Source organism: Epinephelus fuscoguttatus, linkage group LG14 (assembly GCF_011397635.1).
Source record: "Epinephelus fuscoguttatus linkage group LG14, E.fuscoguttatus.final_Chr_v1".
Lineage (NCBI taxonomy): Eukaryota > Metazoa > Chordata > Actinopteri > Perciformes > Serranidae > Epinephelus > Epinephelus fuscoguttatus.
The window spans coordinates 4,454,166-4,469,969 of record NC_064765.1 but is presented as its reverse complement, the minus strand read 5'-3'; the positions used below and the strand labels follow the sequence as shown (position 1 = coordinate 4,469,969).

The 15,804-nt window shown below is 43.9% G+C and overlaps 1 long non-coding RNA gene across 1 annotated transcript; it reads left to right on the top strand.

The window, feature by feature from the left end:
* The first annotated feature begins 4,394 nt into the window (after positions 1-4,394).
* On the top strand, positions 4,395-15,760 carry LOC125900900 (uncharacterized). Its single transcript, XR_007450900.1, has 3 exons — positions 4,395-4,461; positions 13,782-13,845; positions 15,729-15,760. It is a non-coding gene; the product is annotated as an uncharacterized LOC125900900 (long non-coding RNA).
* The last annotated feature ends 44 nt before the right edge of the window (positions 15,761-15,804 follow it).

The window sequence follows — 15,804 nt, the reverse complement described above, 5'->3', positions numbered from 1 at the left end:
CATATAAACACTTTTTTTCAACGTGCTACCTCAACTACTAATGTACAGTTTTAGCCCACTAACTATCCCACTATTGGCAATGGTACTCTGTACTTTCAATAAAGCACTCATACTATCAAATTCACATAAACTCTGAATACATTGCTCTTCTTAATGGGTTCAGTTGACTATTTAATCTGCAATTTCCTATGACCTGTATCCCAAACACACACCATGTGAAACTGTACGTGTGCAACTGTGCACTCAATGGGTATGGACTCGTAATGAAATTATTACAGTAATCTTCTGTGGATAACAACATTTTGTTTAGCCTCACGTACATTTTGTCATACTCTCCCTCTCATACTTTCCCGGCAGCTAGCTGAAATAACTTTTGAAGTTTGAAGTGAGTTTGAAAAACGCAGGCAAATGGGGCAAGAAAATAAAATCTTTATTTATGGGTCCTTAGAAACAAAATCATGGAAAAGTTTGGAAATTTTTGTCCATGAAAATGTGTGGGAACCCTGGACGTGGAAGATCTGAGTAATTTTATTGGCGGGAAGCTGAACTTTTTGGCTTCATGTGCTACTGAGCAACTTTGACAGGTGTGAAGGCTGTATCCAGTTCTCTGTATACATCCATAAAGAAAACTGGACACAGAAACAATTCCTGCTCAGGATGTCTTGTGAGCAGATCAGGACATCATTAGACAGTATGATTGACAGAGATTTAAATTGTTCTGTGTCAGTGCTGGACAGACAAATGGACCAGTCATCATCATTATTTAGGCTCACATTTAAAACATATCACAACCTGAACTTCATAATGAAATAAATAAATGATATTACTGGAAAAACTAAAGTTAAGCGCAGCTCTGTTTGGCAACGACACTGTTTGTATCATCAGAGAAAATCAAATGCATTTTCATCTGCAGCAGCTTTGCCTCATTTAACTCTCATCAACTGTTTCCTCCTGCAGACTGGAAAGTTTCTCAACTCTGAGGAGGAGCAGGACGACTGTGTGGTATTACACACACACACACACACACGCACGCGCGCACGCACACACACACATCATCCATCACTTTAAAGGCAGCCTGGCACAGTGTGGTTCAGCTCTGCTGCTGCGGCCATGTTCCTCCAACACCACACAACCAAAAACAAAGAGATCAATCTGAGGATTATGTCACCATGGCATTTTAATCTGTGCGTGTGTGTGTGTGTGTGTGTGTGTGTGTGTGTGTGTGTGTGTGTGTGTATGTGGTGACTAGTCTGGGAAACAAAAAGTTCCAGTAGTCGTGTTGTAAACATCAACGCAGCTGATAAATTGTGAACAAACAAAACTTTTTGGAAACAAGGAAACACTTTGAGTGCGTGGTTCCTATGAAGGTCGGAGTTACTCGTATTTTAATTTTATAGAACACAAAAAAATATTTAGGGTACAAACGTCTGTTTGAAGTGACGATGATGACACTTAATGAACTCTGTATGTTGTGGACTTTCCCGTGAAAAGAAGCTGAGATATCACACTACCAGCTGCTGACTCCTGACCAACACAAACATGTTGAACAATAAGTCATTTATTGTTCTATTTTTACCAAAAGACATAAACCTGATGTTTCCTCTGAAGGAAACGTGACAGATTCACATTTTAGTTTCTGAAACATTTGCTTGAAATTTGCTGGAGTTCAGCTCAGCGTGACGGCACGATGAAACCCCACGTGTTTCTGTTTCCATTGTTTCCACTGCAGAGACCACCCGCCCACACACACACACGCACACATATACACACATACACACACACACACACACACACACACACAGAGGTAATCCCAGCTCAGTGTCAGTGATGTCGACTCTGTTATGTTGACTTATTGACCCAGGAGCTGAAATAATGAGGAGGAGGAGAAACAGGAGGAGGAGGAAAGTTAGAAGAGGAGAAGTGGAGGACGGGGAGAGTTTTATGAGGAAGTGACAAAGCTTGGTTAAAAGGAGAAACGTGCAAGAATAAAAGTAGACGAAGGGAAGAATAGATGACTAAATGATCAAAGTGAAAATACAGAGATCATGAACTGGAGTCAAACTTAAAACATCAAATTAGAAAGAGTGCCTCTTCGACAATTCTGACATGTAACACAACAGCGTCGACCTCCAGAGTGACGTATACTTGTTGGCAACGCTTTGTAAACAATAACAATGGCATTACATGGCAACAGCTGCCTTCGCATACTTGGTGTAAAGTCAAACACGTTCAGTGGGTGTTGGCCTCCGCCATGGTTGTCCCTTGTCACCGATCCTGTTTGTGATATTCACGGACAGGATCTCGAGGTGCAGCCGGGGGGAGGAAGGGGTCCGGTTTGGGGACCTCAGAATTGCATCTCTGCTTTTTGCAGATGATGTGGTTCTGTTGGCTTCATCACACCGTGACCTCCAGCATGACCTGAGGTGGTTTGAGTGTCAAGTGTTCGGGATGAGAGTCAGCACCTTCAAATTTGAGGCTGTGGTTCTCTGCTGGTAACCGATGGATTGCCCCCTCCGGGTTTGGGGAGAGTTACTGCCTCAAGCAAGGAAGTTCAAGTATCTCAGGGTCTTGTTCAGGAGTGAGGGTAGAACGGAGCGTGAGATGGTTCGGTGGTTCGGTGCGGCTTCTGCAGTGATGCGGGCAGTGTTCGGTCCATTGTGGTGAAGAGGGAGCTGAGCCAGACGCCGAAGTTTTCAATTTACTGGTCCATCTACGTCCCAACCCTCACCTCTGGTGATGGTTGGTCATGAGCTCTGGGTAGTGACTGAAAGAATGAGATCGTGGATACAAGTGGCAGAAATGAGTTTCCTCTGTGGGGTGTCTGGGCTCAGCCTTAGAGATATAGGGTAAGGAGGAGCTCGGGCATCTGGAGGGAGCTCGGAGTAGAGCCGCTGCTCCTTCACGTCGAAAGGGGTCAGTTGAGGTGGTTCAGGCATCTGATCAGGATCCTCCTGGGCGCCTCCCATTAGAGGTATTTTGGGCACGTCCCACTGGTAGGAGGCCCTGGGGCAGACCCAGAACACACTGGAGGGATTATATATCTCATTTGGCCTGGGAACACCTTGGGGTCCTCCAGGAGGAGCTGGAAAGCGTTGCTGGGGAGAGGGATGTCTGGGGTGCTTTGCTCGACCTGCTGCCCCCGTGACTTTGCCCTGGATAAGCAAACGAAAATGGATGCATGTCAAAGCAACCATTTACTGTCCGTGTTATATGGCGACTGATCTCGTCTTCTGCTTGGACTGTAAGGAGCTCCTGGACATCTTTTTTTTTTTCACAATTTGCGGACATTTTTTGCCACTGTTCAACTTCTTTGAGTTAGCTGCTAACTGCTATCAGCTACTTTTTTAAATCTCCTGTGGTGGGTCACACACGTAACAGGGTGTTACTTGTCTTTGTGACTCTGTAATAAAGTTAATGATAAATAAAAATTTCCATGATGAGATTTTGAAGCTGATCTCTTTGTTGTGTTTACGGACTCTGAGACGGCTGAAGTGAGAGCACATGTGCCTCAGTTTGACATCACCGTCAGTTTATGTGTTCAAAGGATCAGAGAGTTTCTCCTCTGATCATGATAGTGGAGGTTCAGGACGGAGAATTTCCTCCTGCTGAGTTCTTAGAAAGAGGCCTGAGACTTGTTTCTGCTTCAGTGGAGCCGCGCTAACAGTTTCCACCTGCTCCCAGTCTTTGTGCTAAGCTAAGCTAACCACATCCTGGACTCAGAGACAAAACTGATCTCCATCTTCCCTTTAAACACACTGGGATGTTTTTATATAGACACGTGGTCATTTAGGCCTCTTTACACACACACACACGTATCTGCACGTGTAGAGACACACTTCCAAGGGCAATCATGCGCGCGCACACACACACACACACACACACACACATTATTCCTCGTGACTGTCAGCTGCTGATCAACGTGGGAGTTCAGGTTTTATCTGCTGGATGAGAGGAAACATTGTGATGTTCTTATTCCAGCCCGTCAAACCTGCAGAGGAAACCATTAAAACCACTTTAATACTCTGTTAATACCACCAGTGTTCCCAGTTAATTCACTGGAATCATAATAATGTTACGTAAAAAGGTCTTCATCAGGTTAAAGTCACAAAGAGTCACATCAAAACTCTTAAGTCTCAGCAGCGCCTCCTGGAGGATGTTGCCTGTTTCCTCTCTTCTTGTTTCCTCCCTTCATTTCCCTTTCCTTTTGTTTCCTCTCTCCTTGTTTCCTCTCCTCTTGTTTCTTCTTGTCTCCTCTCCTCTTGTTTTCTCTCATTCCCTCTCCTCTCTTGTTTTCTGTGGTCTTGTTTCCTCTCTTGTCTCCTCTCCCTGTTTCCTCTCTTGTTTTCTCTCCTCTTGTCTCCTCTCCTCTCCTCTCCTCTCCTCTCCTCTCAGGTGTTGTCTCACGTTCTGAGATAAAGACGAGGAGGACAGGAAGAAAGACAAGAGACCAGGTGAGGACAGGTAAGTGGAACCTGACCTGTCCTCTTTTGTTCGTCGGCCGTCAGCTGGACGCCACTTTGTCCCGACAGAAAACTAAAAACACGTTCGAGCCAACAATGAAAACACAACAGAAACAGATCACGTATTTATGTATTGTAACACGACAGAATCACCAAACTCTTATTAATCAGCACAGGAGGAGGAAGCAGTCACACAGCTGCCTCGTCAAAATAAAAGTAGTGCTGCTGCTTTAGCTCAGTTATGATGTGCTCTGATCAGTTGTTTCAGGTTGATTTAGATGATTAATCACTGATTCAACCTGCATAAAGCAATATTGGGCAAACTTCCAGATGACCTCTGCACCCTTCTGTGTGTCAGCTCTGGTAGTTTCCAGCTACGCTCCTCCAGGTGGCTGCTTTTTAATGAACCCTGGGTTTTAACAGATCTGTGGAAACTGCATTTTCCTACTCTGCACCATGGGCGTGGAACAATCTTCAAAAAGATCTAAAATTAGAAACACTTATATCCATCAATGAATTCAAGGGTATCATGAAGAATGTGGCGATAGAGATAATTCCCTATTGACTGAGCCGCTGCCACCCCAACTGACGGCGCCGACATCTGATCATACCACCACGAAACAATGACTGTTTGTCATCGGTGTCTGACGTGGAAATCAGTGACCAAGCGGCGCTATTTGACGACTTTGGAATGAAGTTATTTTTTCTCAGACTCCAGCTGCTGTGAGAGGCAGCAACACATCCTTTCATTTTATAGTTACAGTTTACTAATAAAACTCTCCACAGTATGAACAGTGGTTACATGAGCCTCAAAACCAGACACAACTCAGCCCTGAGCAGAGTGACCGTCCTCTACTGACCAATCAGACTGCAGTGTTCACAGCTCCACCTTTTAGTACCAGATCTGTGTGCTAGGTACCCCAACAGAGGGGGGACCAAACATGGGGACGCTAAGGAACGCTTCTATTGGTACCATCCACAACTTTTCACTGTGGAAACAGAAAAAAGCGCACCACCAGTGTTTGGTTTGTCCATTCTGGGCCACTGTAGAAACATGGCGGTGCAACATGGTCATCTCTGTAGCTGAAGACCTGCTCCCTGTGTAGATATAAACAGCTCATTCTAAGGTAACAAAAACACAAAGATTCTTATATTCAGGTGATTATACACTAAAGAAAAAAAAACTTTTTATATTTAAAGCCCCTACAAGGAACTTTCATTTTGAGTTGATTTTGGCGACCCTGTGGACAAAAGCGGTAGTGTTTTGCTGGAACAAAGCCTACATTTCCCATGAGCTCTAGCACATATTGTCGTAAAGACGCTTACCTGGCGATCGCATGTGTTTGTTTTGGGGATGAATGAAACAACAAGACGGGAAAACTTTGCCCCCGCTCCTATCGGGGATCCCAGCTCACCTCTGCCACGGCCCAGCTCCACCTCTCCGGCGTAAGCGCCACCGCCACCGGGGTAAACGCAGCGGTCGGCTGGTAAGGCTGAAGGCCTGTTGGGTGAGCACTTCCATGGCTTCTTGGACTGAGTATGGAGCGGTGCCTCGCCTCTTTATTTCTCGGCACTCGCTGGACCCTGTCGACGCCTGGCTGGTACCTGTTGTCGGCCCGGATGAGGTGTTCCAGCCCCGCGGCCCCTGCTCTCCTCGTCCCCGCTGGCGCGGGGTGAATCTGCGCAACCTGCGGCCTCTGTGTGTGGCTCCCCAGACAGCTAGCGCGGTGTACCCGCCGGCTCCTGCCAGGATTGGGCTGGTAAATGCTAGATCGCTAGCGAACAAAACGTTTATCCTGAAGGATTTCCTGACTTCCCGAGGATTGGATTTTCTCTGTGTGACTGAGACGTGGCTGACTGTTGCTGAGTCCAGTGCTTTCACAGAAGTTTTACCCGATGATTGCTGCTATTTTAACTCCCTGCAGACGTCGGGTCGAGGAGGAGGAATAGCGACTATTTATAAGAGTCACTATAAATGTAAGCAGCTAGGTAAGATGACGTGTGCCGTCTGAGTGCCGTAAATCGTTTTGTCCTGGAAGCGACCTGGGGCGGACCCGGACACAGTTTCCTAAAGGTATGGATATACACTATATAGAAATAGCTTATCTTCACACCGATGGTCTCATTTGCTGTTGTAGGTCACGCACAGACATCAGCAGAAATGAGAGACTTTTGCATATCCAGTTAAAAGTTCCTTGTAGCTGCTTTAATTTCTGACAATATATATCCCCTAAATCCTACACATGGAACTTGTAACACTGTGGCATTACTACTTTAGGAATACCTTCTCGCTGTTTTCTGTACACTTTGAAATATCTGCCTGGAGAAATCAACTAAATTCGTATAACTCAGGACTGTTTTTAGTGACAGCTGTCGGGTCATACGTACAGATTTTGTGTTCGTTTGCTGAAACGACAGCAAGAAAAAGAAATGAAAACCAAAGACGTGTTTAGATGAGACTATAAAGAAATATTTATCCTCCCAGAAGTCAGAGCAGGAGAAATAAATGAGGACCAGCGTCAGTAAACACTGTTCGCTGTCTCCCACATTTTGATTCACTTTGTTCTACAACCTCATCCTGACCCATTTTTCATCTCCTTGTATCCTTGTATCATCCTGCTGACAACAGCAGCACAGATCCTGGGTCAGCGGTCAGCCTCATAGCGCCACCCCTTTCTTTTATGTAAAACCCTGAATGGCCGGCATCCTGCTGTGACCTCAGCTGACCATCCGCCGTATTATGAAGCATGTAAACACTTGAATGTGTCGTCCTGATCTGATGTCTCACAATGAGCAGCCCGGGCCTGTCGATACAAGGTTTCTACAGGACAGAGATAACATGGTGGTTGACACAAAGAGCTGTTTGTTCAGTGAGGACTCTCTGACACACATGGATCAGGTGTCCGCACCTGAAAGCAGCTTCTCAGGTGATGCAGAGAGCAGCGTTTTATATCAGGGGAAAGTTATTTGGAGCATTTACACTAATCCAGGTGGAAGATGATACAGGTGTTCACTTTCCCTCCTTCAGGCCGCAACAGTTCCTCTCTGTACAAATCAGCCTGCAGAGACTTGAAGCTCGCCAAGAGATCACAGTCGACATGTCGTCTGTTTTCCTGTTGACAAAGCTGCATCGTTATTGTCTCGTGGCAATGCTGCTGACCGCTCGAAGAACTCTGTGTTGTTGATGCAATCAAGGACACTCTGACCTGCCAGGATTTGTGAATTGGCTGCTGAAAAGCGATGCATTCATGAGTTGTGTTGAAAGAAAGTCAAACCAAGGAGACATGAACTGAGCAAACATAGACGTTGTGCCCTTGAACACATTTCTGCATCTGCAACCTCTTGTTCGTCAGGTTTAGTCGTACGAAGTCAAACACAGCAAACAGATCTGAAGGAGAATTTAAACTGTAAAATACTCCTGTGATATTAAATAAGATTAAGATGACATTCCTGCCATGACTGCTCGTCACACAGCACGCCCATCTGATAGAAGGCTTACAAAGAAACAAAACTTTTAGAAACAAGTTGGACAGATCCACCAGCTTTATATTAGCAGCTCTGTTCAGCTGTCCGCACTGCAGGAAAGAAAAAGCATACTGAAGATAGACTGAAGAGTTTGGAGTTGTTACAGTTATAATCCCAGATGGCTTTTTTTGGGGTCCGTTGCCAGATTTCACCGCAGACTGATCCAGAATCTGAAGGTGAACTGATCTGAACTGCTGAAGGTTTTATCAGGTTTCTACACTGAAGAAAAATTTAAATGCAACACTTTAGTTTTTACTCCCATTTTTCACAGGTTTAAGTTCAAGATCTCAGACTTCTACCTTCTTATACCTTGAGCTGTTTGAGGCCTGAAGAGAGCGTGGTTGGAGGGCCCGCTGTGAGCCAATTTAGGTGGGCTTCCCAGGGCAATCTATGCAACAGGCACTCAGGCTCCTTGGCATCAGAGGGTTGCAAGACACCAGAAACATCAGTGAGGTTGCAGAAAAAGCCTGAAGGTGGCTGTGGATCAAGAGGGCAGAGCTATGGTGTAGTGCGCTGCTTGGGCACAAGCCGGGGACTGATCACCCTCAACTGGGTCGCCTATGTGAGGGTGTCTGATGATCAAAGACCTGAAACACCTATGACCCTGAATTCAGGTGTTTCAAATTACTATTTCTCTTAAATTCCATTCAGACATTTGTTAAAATCCGTGTCAGTTCGGACTTCTCCTTTTCCAAGATCCACCTGACAGGTGTGTCATATCAAGATGCTGATTAAACGGCATCATTCCTACAAAGGTGTACCTCGGGATGGTCACAATAAAAGGTCACTCTAAAATGTACAGTTTGATCAAACAACACAGTGACACAGATGGAGCGTGCCATTGGCATGTCAACTGCAAGAAGACCACCATGGTCATAAAGGGATGGACACGCTCGGCAACAATACTCAGGTAGGCTGTGGTGTTTAAACCATGCTCAGTTGGTACTAAGAAAATCTCCCCCACACCATTACACCAGCAGCAGCAGCAGCAGCAGCCTGAAGCGTTGATACAAGGCAGGATGGATCCATGCTTCCATCTGTATGTGGTTTTTCCAATCTTCTATTGTCCAGTTTTGGTGAGAAAACCCGTGTGAATTGTAGCCTCAGTTTCCTGTTGTTAGCTGACAGGAGTGGCACCTGGTGTGGTCTTCTGCTGCTGTAGCCCATCTGCTTCAAGGTTGGACAAGGTGTTGTTGCTTCAGAGATGCTCTTCTGCACACCTTGGTTGGAACCAGTGCTTATTTGACTTCTTGTTGCCTTTCTATCATCTTGAACCAGTCTGGCCATTCTCCTCTGACCTCTGGCATCAACAAGGCATTTTGGCTCACTGGATATTTTCTCTTTTTGGGACCATCCTCTGTAAACCCTAGAGATGGTTGTGCTGAAAATCCCAGTAAATACTCAGACCAGCCCGTCTGGCACCAACAACCATGCCACGATCAAAGTCACTTAAATCACCTTTCTTCATCATTACTAATGTACTTTAGCTTCAGCTCACTTTTGGCAGATGCTTGTGACTGAGATTTTGGATTTGAAATCTCACTATTATGTTTTTATGCTCACAGGCTTTTGGACTTTCTTTTTTTAATCAAGAACCAGGCCTTTATTTCTGACACGGCTGTTCATCTTTTGTTCTGATGATTCATGTCCATCAGAGACTCACGTTACATTCATGTGGTGTGTGAATATTTGGAAAATGAATTTGCCACTTAGGAAATTCACATGAATGCCCCTTAAGTAAGAACATCAACTCGGAGTCTGCGAAAGTTTTCTTACATGACTTTGACGTCATATTCCCAGAAACATGGCAGATTAAAATAAATGATTGGTTGATGGTAGAAACTTTTTATTAATTCACATCGTGAGTGACTGAGATTAATTTTAAAAAGTTATTTATTAGCATTAGTTGAGTAAAGCAATATTTAAATGGTTTTAGGGAAAGTACTGGTGCAGCAACAAAGCTTGAAACTGTTTCAGCAGACTTATTACAACACATCCTCTTTGTAGAGTTAGTGTTTCTTCCATATTTTGATGTAAATGTACCAAAGTCGTTGAAGCACATTAATGCAGTATTAATACAAAAGCTCCAAACTCTGAGTCACCTCACGTTGTCTACAGGGAAAAATGAACCAGACTTTCCCCTCTAGAGACCGAGATCTCTGATACTTGACGTTGGGACACTGCTGACGTTTTTTGTGGCCTTGAGACTCTGTTGTCCGAACCAGACTTCAAAAGTAGAGCAGTGTTTTTAATAAAGAATACATGTTCTCTCCCTCTGGGAAAATAAATCAGCCTGGATGATGTTACGCCATTCAGAAACAATAATCGTCCAATGTTCCATCTCTTATCGTTATACAATAGCACCTCTGAGCTCCAGAAAGCTGCGCAGCTTTCAGACAAAGATGCTCCTGATACTGATCAGCTCCTAGAAATCTGCCTGGCAACAACACTGTTTTGACTGAAACTTCCATCATACAGGAAAAGATTATTAGTGTTGCTGAGGAGCTGAGACCCAAAACAGACCCACACGAAGAGAAAGAACAAGAACTGTTTATGAGTCGAATCCCTGAAAACTGAGACCTCCAAAATTCCAGTTGAGTTTCCGTTTGAAACACTGAAGTGCACACTAGTGATTTGTCTTGAAGCATTGTTTACATTTCTATTTCATATCTATTTATCTATGTATCTGTCTATGAAAGCCTTCAGAAAATGTCCTCCTTCGCTCCAGTTACATTCCTCCCCGAGACATTTTCCTCACCCTTCTCATTTTACCAGCTGCATGCTGGGAGCTGGCCAAGCTGAATTCCTGACCGCTGCTGTCTGGTCTGCTTGTATACCTGCACACAGGTAACATTACCGAGCTGGCCCTGAGCTCCGCCCGGCCCTCCACAATGAGCAGAGCTTCAGAGATGATAGAAAGAGGCTAACGTGAAGAGACCTGCGGCTACAAGTCGTCAGAAATGTGACAGAAATAAGATGAAATTTCTGAATCAGTGAGGTGTTCGTTTGGGGCATGTCAGGTGCAACACTGTAACATGTGGGGCTGACTTAAATGCTTTGGTTGTTGCCATGGTAATCAACATCAAAATCAATATTTGAATGATGCATTTTTTTTCTTTAAATATACATATGCATTACCCCAAAAATTCAGAGCATTCAGACTTGAAACTCAGTTTTGTGTGGCGTCACTGTGATGATCAGCTAAGAATCCCGCCTACATTGATGGGGTACTGTCTGCTGTGGAAAACAAAATCAAGAAAAGTATCTTTTCCCAGTAGGCCGATTATGACACAATGAGCTCCAGGGCCAGATGTTTCTCCTAACTGAGTTTAAGGGCCCATATTGCATAAGCCCCATTTCCTCGAAATGGAAACGTTCAATTCACTTTGGTACGCAATTTTCCATTTCCACTGAGAAAAGCTGTGGATGGTCCCAACAGAAGCGTTCCACACCGTCCCCATGTTTGGTCCCCCCTCTGTTGGGGTACCTAGCACACAGATCTGGTACTAAAGGTGGAGCTGTGAACACTGCAGTCTGATTGGTCAGTAGAGGACGGTCACTCTGCTCAGGGCTGAGTTGTGTCTGGTTTTGAGGCTCATGTAACCACTGTTCATACTGTGGAGAGTTTTATTAGTAAACTGTAACTATAAAATGAAAGGATGTGTTGCTGCCTCTCACAGCAGCTGGAGTCTGAGAAAAAATCACTTCATTCACTGGGCTGACTGCCGGCAACTTTTAAGGTGGAACGTTAACTTGTAATGTTACTCAATGCATGAGTTGATGACGTGAATCCATCAGCACACCTTAAATTTCACTGTGACAACTTTGACCATCACTTTAGTTTTTATATGACACACACTTTTAGTAATGACTTTAAAAATATAGATTCATTTGGAGCGGATTATGTGAAGGTCATATATTCTAATCCTCACTTCCTGTGGGCTACAGCAACACTAAACCCCTGAGCTTGCCTGAGAAGGACTAAATGCACAAAGCTGCTATTTTTAAATATCCCATGGAGAGAGACTCTCACTGCAGCCTGTTCTATTTTGTTGTGAAAATGTGGGCGTGCAGCCTCGTTCTGTGGACGATAAACCAGGTGCAGACTTCCATCTGTGTCACCGCTGATGAGGAAATACAGCGAGTGCTGGACGGAGCAGTGAGTGACAACAACCCCGCCCACATTTAAGAGGACTGTTTGTGGTGGAAACGCTAAACAGACTGAGGGTCTAGGTGCCATGTCTGAAGGCTTACTGTTGGTTCCAAAGGTACTATACTGAAAGTGGTGGAAACGCGGCTATAGATTTCTCAGTACTCAGGGCAGCGGATCCAAAGTCCTACAGATAAACCGAGGGGATAGCTATCTCCTGAGGTCTCCTGACATCATAGTTTTTACTTTGCTCCACCCCTGGCATACCTCTGCATCAGTGTGAAGTTAAAATGATGCAGACACGTTGTTCTGAAGGGATTACTTAGGGAGAATCAAATCCCCCTCCTCAGCGTAAAACAGAGTGGACACAATGTCAGCCTGAAGATCGAAACAAAGTGTAACAAGTTGACAATTCTGTCTGATATCAGGGAACCTGACTTGGATTCGTAAAGTATAAATTGGGCCCAAGGGTAATCCCAGACACACTGCCAAGGCAACTGATCTGCATCGACATGCCTATTGATCTAACATTCTGTCTTGTCCTGATACATGAACAAGATCACATCATCTGCCGAAAAGCAGAGATGCATTCCTATTGATCATGGACCCTCTCCACACCTTGGCAGTGCTTAGAGATTCTTTCCATAAAAAAAATCACCACCATAGTTGGTGCCAAGGTACATCTCTGGCTGAGCAGTTCCCACGGTCCAGTCACTTTAACTGAATCAGAACACCTTCACACTGATGGAAAAAACGTCACCAATAACGTAGAACTCAACACCAGAACCAGCAAACAGCCAAAAAGAATATTAACTGTCACAATTCTCTGCTCTTCATCTTTTTTCCCACTAACAGAACTCAAGTCTCAAATTTTTATCTGTCAACAAAACAACAAAAAACCCTCCTCAGGAAGCGATTTCGCCACTTTGATCATTGACGTCTTTCAGAGAAACACAACATGGGAGATACGCAGTTTCTTTAGGGACTGTAACAATGTGAGGTTCGTTTTGACCTCCAGATCAACCCTCAGGCTTCGCTGACATCATGACAACAAAACAACTCAAGGATTCAGTGACAGCAGATGATATATGTGACAAATATGTCACTGTCATCTCATACCCTCCACATGCTTTGTTGACCCCTTCCCTTCAATAGAGTCACATTTACAGAGCTGAGTCTCTCTCATGCCTCACAGCAACGCAGCACCCTGTTTACATTTCCAGGCCTGTTCTCAGATTCACTTCTAGGTTATCATCGTCAATAATCCGATCCAATAAAAGGTGGTCCTGTTTTTAAAAATTACCAAACACAAACTAACTTGAATGTTGATTTAATTTTACACTCTGACTTGGGTATCGATGCAAACAGACTCTGACAGAGTCTGAATGAAAGACAACAAATAAGGTTATAAAAGTTCTGTGTGTGTGAGGGTGTACTCCGCACAACAAATTCCTTCAGAGGAAGACAATCTAGAAATACTTTGTTTTGCAATAGTTTAGTGAAAACAGTCATTTTTGGACACCCATGAGCCCTCGAGTGGATACAAGACACTTGGATAATGTAATTTCTTGGGATGTTTTATAACCGTTTTTCTGTCTTTTGTTCATTTGTTGTCAAAATCTGTTTGCACTGATTTCATTTTTCAGGTACTCTACTCTCCTTGACGCCATTTGATAGAAAAGTCTGTGGGACCACAGAGAGCCTAGGGAGGTGAGTACTATGTACAATTTGCAATGTTTTGGGGTGAACTATTTCTCTAAGTGTTGATTTTAATTTATGTTGCTAACGGACTCAAGAAGTCATTGAATCTGACATTGCCAACTTAAACTTGATTAATAATGAGTCAGACTATGACTCATAGTCACACTTGAATGTTGAGTCAATACTTCACTTTTAGTAGACCCATCAAGAGGGGGACAGGATGGGCCATGACCTCCCCTGATACAGTTGCTGGCTCCCCCACTGGCGAAAATAACTGGAGGCTGATATTACTGTGTTTAAGAGGCTGTGGTGTGCTTTTTTTAACCAAGCGTAAAAGTAGTGGTATGTTGTGAAACTAGACAACCTAAGGGCCCGTACACATGCTGCGCCTTTAACCGCCTGGAAAATGCAAAGTCGGGCGCTTGGCACTACTGTTGTGCCTTTTTTTGTGCCAGCCTTCAAGAGCGCTGCGGCAGGTTGCCTCTGAGGTTGCTAAGCAACCTTAACAAGCACTGCACCATAGCCCATTTGCCTGAATAAGTGCAGAGATGATCTTCTTCCAGGAGCTGTTTATAAGTGTGTAGGCCCACTGGTGTAGTGGAGGGTATGCTCAGGTATATAGGGTATACCCACTTCTTTTTCTATCCAGTGACAGTATACCCACCTATCAGCAAAACAGCCATTGTAATATATAGGAGAGTATGCCCACTTCCTCATCGGTAACCTACCTATCTACCTAGTAGTACACCCACCTCATCAACTACCACTACACCACTGTGTAGGCCTATCATCTGTAGGACAGATGTAAAGCTCTGGGTAGCCCTGCACTAACATGATCAAACATATTTACCACAGACTGATACTTACAGAAGAAGGGAAAGATATCTGTCGGCTGTGATTGGTTGTCCCTCATCACATGATTTGCGGTGCATGCTGCTGCGTTCAATAATTTGAACTGTAGTGTACTGTAGTAAAAATAGGTGCTTGGGAATGCGTGCGCCCCATGACGGCTTCGCTCTGGCGTATAAGTGCACCTGCCGCACGTCCAAATTGAAATGGCACAAAAACGCGGCATGTGTACGGCCCCTAAAGCATCCATTGGTACCAACCACGTTGGCATAGCTTGTTGAAAAGGGAGCTAAATAATGCTCCAAAAAAATTTGGCTAAATTTTGGCTTGAACACGCCCATTTTCAAAGGGTTCCCTTAAACTTTAGCTCAAGATATCTGAATATTTGGTTTGTTCCTTATGATCAATGTTCTCCTTAAATTCAAGCTGTATATTTGTCTTTTGTAGGAAAAGGACAACCAGCCTATTTGGAGGACAACAAATCACCCAACTCGTGCAAAAATATTACAGATTAAAACAGGGTTGTTGTTGAATTCCAGATATTTACTGTAATGGTATTCATCTATGCACATGATATAATTAGTAATATTAACTGTAAGATAAACAAAACAAAGTATATTAATATATCATCCATTCTGGTAACCTGTTTTTGTCATTGTATAAATTATTATAAATAAATGTGATCGTCTTAAAACCAGTTACACATTAACTGTCAGAAGTCTTGATCCTAATCAGCTTTCAAGTTTTAAAGGTCCACGCTGGCTTAAATCCTGAAGTCGCTGCTTGCAGTTAAACTTCCTTTTGTTATTTGTTTTGTTAAAAAAAAGTCAGAGGGATTTTGAATGAGGTTTCCTGCTTTTGCAACTTTAAGTTCTGCTTTACAGTGTCAGGTGTTCAGACAGTAAATGTTTTGTTTAAATTTGTTTGTTTCCAACGTAAAAACTAAATGATAAACACGTAAACAGTAAACATGACTTCACTGTTGAATCATCACAAACTGTGGTTGGTTTTTCATTTTTCTGTTCTCTCTCTGTCTCTCTCAGGTCGACCTGTCAGTGAAGCCCCTCCCACCTCCCAACTGTAAGGTGTGTGTGTGTGTGTGTGTGTGTGTGTGTGTGT